General features: G+C 51.6%; 1 non-coding gene across 1 annotated transcript in view; it reads left to right on the forward strand.

Moving 5' to 3' along the window:
• Positions 1 to 3,916: 3,916 nt before the first annotated feature.
• Positions 3,917 to 5,000, forward strand: part of LOC124571640 — a 1,910-nt gene continuing 826 nt past the window's right edge. Inside the window, exon 1 of the ribosomal RNA XR_006971958.1 lies at positions 3,917 to 5,000. This exon is cut by the window's right edge and continues 826 nt beyond it. This is a non-coding gene — a ribosomal RNA (small subunit ribosomal RNA).

A 5,000-nucleotide genomic window follows, 5' to 3' on the forward strand; every position in this document is an offset into this window, starting at 1 on the left:
CCTATGTCGTACCGTAACCTAACCTATGTCGTACCGTAACCTAACCTATGTCGTACCGTAACCTAACCTATGTCGTACCGTAACCTAACCTATGTCGTACCGTAACCTAACCTATGTCGTACCGTAACCTAACCTATGTCGTACCGTAACCTAACCTATGTCGTACCGTAACCTAACCTATGTCGTACCGTAACCTAACCTATGTCGTACCTTAACCTAACCTATGTCGTACCTTAACCTAACCTATGTCGTACCTTAACCTAACCTATGTCGTACCTTAACCTAACCTATGTCGTACCTTAACCTAACCTATGTCGTACCTTAACCTAACCTATGTCGTACCTTAACCTAACCTATGTCGTACCTTAACCTAACCTATGTCGTACCTTAACCTAACCTATGTCGTACCTTAACCTAACCTATGTCGTACCTTAACCTAACCTATGTCGTACCTTAACCTAACCTATGTCGTACCTTAACCTAACCTATGTCGTACCTTAACCTAACCTATGTCGTACCTTAACCTAACCTATGTCGTACCTTAACCTAACCTATGTCGTACCTTAACCTAACCTATGTCGTACCTTAACCTAACCTATGTCGTACCTTAACCTAACCTATGTCGTACCTTAACCTAACCTATGTCGTACCTTAACCTAACCTATGTCGTACCTTAACCTAACCTATGTCGTACCTTAACCTAACCTATGTCGTACCTTAACCTAACCTATGTCGTACCTTAACCTAACCTATGTCGTACCTTAACCTAACCTATGTCGTACCTTAACCTAACCTATGTCGTACCTTAACCTAACCTATGTCGTACCTTAACCTAACCTATGTCGTACCTTAACCTAACCTATGTCGTACCTTAACCTAACCTATGTCGTACCTTAACCTAACCTATGTCGTACCTTAACCTAACCTATGTCGTACCTTAACCTAACCTATGTCGTACCTTAACCTAACCTATGTCGTACCTTAACCTAACCTATGTCGTACCTTAACCTAACCTGTATTGCGCCTTAACCTAACCTGTATTGCGCCTTAACCTAACCTGTATTGCGCCTTAACGTAACCTGTATTGCGCCTTAACGTAACCTGTATTGCGCCTTAACGTAACCTGTATTGCGCCTTAACGTAACCTGTATTGCGCCTTAACGTAACCTGTATTGCGCCTTAACGTAACCTGTATTGCGCCTTAACGTAACCTGTATTGCGCCTTAACGTAACCTGTATTGCGCCTTAACGTAACCTGTATTGCGCCTTAACGTAACCTGTATTGCGCCTTAACGTAACCTGTATTGCGCCTTAACGTAACCTGTATTGCGCCTTAACGTAACCTGTATTGCGCCTTAACGTAACCTGTATTGCGCCTTAACGTAACCTGTATTGCGCCTTAACGTAACCTGTATTGCGCCTTAACGTAACCTGTATTGCGCCTTAACGTAACCTGTATTGCGCCTTAACGTAACCTGTATTGCGCCTTAACGTAACCTGTATTGCGCCTTAACGTAACCTGTATTGCGCCTTAACGTAACCTGTATTGCGCCTTAACGTAACCTGCATTGCGCCTTAACGTAACCTGCATTGCGCCTTAACGTAACCTGTATTGCGCCTTAACGTAACCTGTATTGCGCCTTAACGTAACCTGTATTGCGCCTTAACGTAACCTGTATTGCGCCTTAACGTAACCTGTATTGCGCCTTAACGTAACCTGTATTGCGCCTTAACGTAACCTGTATTGCGCCTTAACGTAACCTGTATTGCGCCTTAACGTAACCTGTATTGCGCCTTAACGTAACCGATATTGCGCCTTAACGTAACCTATATTGCGCCGTAACGTAACCTATATTGCGCCGTAACGTAACCCACATTGCCCCTTAACGTAACCCACATTGCCCCTTAACGTAACCCACATTGCCCCTTAACGTAACCCAACACACGTTGGGCCTTAACCCAACACACGTTGGGCCTTAACCCAACACACGTTGGGCCTTAACCCAACACACGTTGGGCCTTAACCCAACACACGTTGGGCCTTAACCCAACACACGTTGGGCCTTAACCCAACACACGTTGGGCCTTAACCCAACACACGTTGGGCCTTAACCCAACACACGTTGGGCCTTAACCCAACACACGTTGGGCCTTAACCCAACACACGTTGGGCCTTAACCCAACACACGTTGGGCCTTAACCTGCTCTGTAATTGTCATACGACGCGTTAAATTAGTGTAGTGTTGCCTAACTGCAACCCCCGCAATATAGTTTGCTACTCGCACTGCCCGGTCCCCAGTGTATCGCTTCATGTTAAACACCTTGCAGCTATACACTGTAATGTGGATGGCAGCAGGACGTACATGCTCAATGCCCTTTGCAGTTGTTCATTGGCATTTGCAGTTGTTCATTGGCATTCGCATGTGCGAAGCACTTAGCCTACGCTGTGGTACGGCCTGTGTCAACTGTCCGCTGATGTTGTACGTCCAAATCACACACTGTACTGCACATTGGTCCTCATGTACTGAATGATACATCGTGGTACATGTGACCGTACAACGACTGCGCCAACAACGGCGAACCATGCGGTCCAAATGTTGTGCACTCAGCTACGTGTCGTCTCCCTATAAGAGCTGGATTGCAGTGTGGTATGCCCTGGATGGCGATCAGCATGAGCCGTCTGTTGATGTAGTGGCGCGTGTTGTCAGACGTAGTCGTCTCTTCTCACACACCGTGATAGCATGGTGCACTGCGTTCCACATCTGCGACATGCGACAGAGGCCGGTTGACAGTCGTTCGCGCAATGGACATCGCATACGTACGGGGGCCACCTTCCACGTGTTCGCGAAGCGTGCACATGTTGTTGCGTGTATGTGGGCAGACATAGTGTGTCGTGACACCTGACACAGGCATGCAACAATCGTTGAATTTGCAAATGGCGATGGACGCCTACGTTTGCTGGTGACGTTATGCAAATGAACAACTGGTAAACCGTTGTGGTGCGGTTGTTCTCGCTAGAGGTGAATCAGTGATGGCGACGATCGGTTGAGCTACCAACCGGTTGTTCCAGCGATACCCACCATGCCCACGAACGTGAATGGCATCTGGGTGTGAAGCGATACGCGGCGGTGGCTGGGTGGGACCGTCCCCGGCCGGTGAGGGGGGGCCTCCCGGCGTGCTGGCCGCGCGGTGCGTGGGCGCACGCGCTACAGCCGGCTGGTGGGGGCGGCCAGTGGCAGGCGCGCCGGCCGACGGAGGCGGCAGGCGGCGCAGCTGCGCGCCGGCGCACCCTGCACGCGGCGCCGTGCGGCCAAAGTAGGTCCTCGCGGGCCCGGTGCGAAGCGCGGTGGACATCTGCAGTGTGCTGGTCCGATTGAGGACTGTGTGCGCTGAGGATGCGCCGCCGCCCGGCGCTCGGCGCCGCGACGCCGTCTGCTGCTCGGTCGCCTCTGCGGTTCTCGCAGGTGGTTTGTATCGCAGCTGTGCGGACGTGTTGGCGCGTGCGCTGTGCTGGGAGAGTTCGCTTCGGCACCCAAGTGGGGCTTTTGTCCTTCTGTGGCGCTGGCGTTGGAGCTGCCGGTCACCGTAGGTGGCGCGTGTTGTCTCCCGCCGGCAATGCCACGACAGCACGCTCCCGGGCCTCTGTCGGCAGCGGCAAGCTCAGTTGGGAGCACGGGTGGTCGCACCTAAAGCGTCTACTCGCCAAACTCCGGGCGATTGCGCCTCTCTCGAACCCGACCAAGTACTTAGGACGGCGCTGCGCGCCGCCGGGACCTGAGAGGGTTTCGAGGTGTATTGTGCAGGGGAGCTCAGCCTCCTCCTGTTTGCAGAATAATTGAGCGGACGCTTGCGTGTTCGCGCGGGCCCCCGGGACACACTCCCGGGCGGCCGGCTGCTCAGCTCTAGTTGACGCAGCTCCCTGGTTGATCCTGCCAGTAGTCATATGCTTGTCTCAAAGATTAAGCCATGCATGTCTCAGTACAAGCCGCATTAAGGTGAAACCGCGAATGGCTCATTAAATCAGTTATGGTTCCTTAGATCGTACCCACGTTACTTGGATAACTGTGGTAATTCTAGAGCTAATACATGCAAACAGAGTCCCGACCAGAGATGGAAGGGACGCTTTTATTAGATCAAAACCAATCGGTCGGCTCGTCCGGTCCGTTTGCCTTGGTGACTCTGAATAACTTTGGGCTGATCGCACGGTCCTCGTACCGGCGACGCATCTTTCAAATGTCTGCCTTATCAACTGTCGATGGTAGGTTCTGCGCCTACCATGGTTGTAACGGGTAACGGGGAATCAGGGTTCGATTCCGGAGAGGGAGCCTGAGAAACGGCTACCACATCCAAGGAAGGCAGCAGGCGCGCAAATTACCCACTCCCGGCACGGGGAGGTAGTGACGAAAAATAACGATACGGGACTCATCCGAGGCCCCGTAATCGGAATGAGTACACTTTAAATCCTTTAACGAGTATCTATTGGAGGGCAAGTCTGGTGCCAGCAGCCGCGGTAATTCCAGCTCCAATAGCGTATATTAAAGTTGTTGCGGTTAAAAAGCTCGTAGTTGGATTTGTGTCCCACGCTGTTGGTTCACCGCCCGTCGGTGTTTAACTGGCATGTATCGTGGGACGTCCTGCCGGTGGGGCGAGCCGAAGGCGTGCGACGCGCCTCGTGCGTGCTCGTGCGTCCCGAGGCGGACCCCGTTGCAATCCTACCAGGGTGCTCTTGAGTGAGTGTCTCGGTGGGCCGGCACGTTTACTTTGAACAAATTAGAGTGCTTAAAGCAGGCAAGCCCGCCTGAATACTGTGTGCATGGAATAATGGAATAGGACCTCGGTTCTATTTTGTTGGTTTTCGGAACCCGAGGTAATGATTAATAGGGACAGGCGGGGGCATTCGTATTGCGACGTTAGAGGTGAAATTCTTGGATCGTCGCAAGACGAACAGAAGCGAAAGCATTTGCCAAGTATGTTTTCATTAATCAAGAACGAAAGTTAGA

Source organism: Schistocerca americana, unplaced genomic scaffold (genome assembly GCF_021461395.2).
Source record: "Schistocerca americana isolate TAMUIC-IGC-003095 unplaced genomic scaffold, iqSchAmer2.1 HiC_scaffold_177, whole genome shotgun sequence".
Lineage (NCBI taxonomy): Eukaryota > Metazoa > Arthropoda > Insecta > Orthoptera > Acrididae > Schistocerca > Schistocerca americana.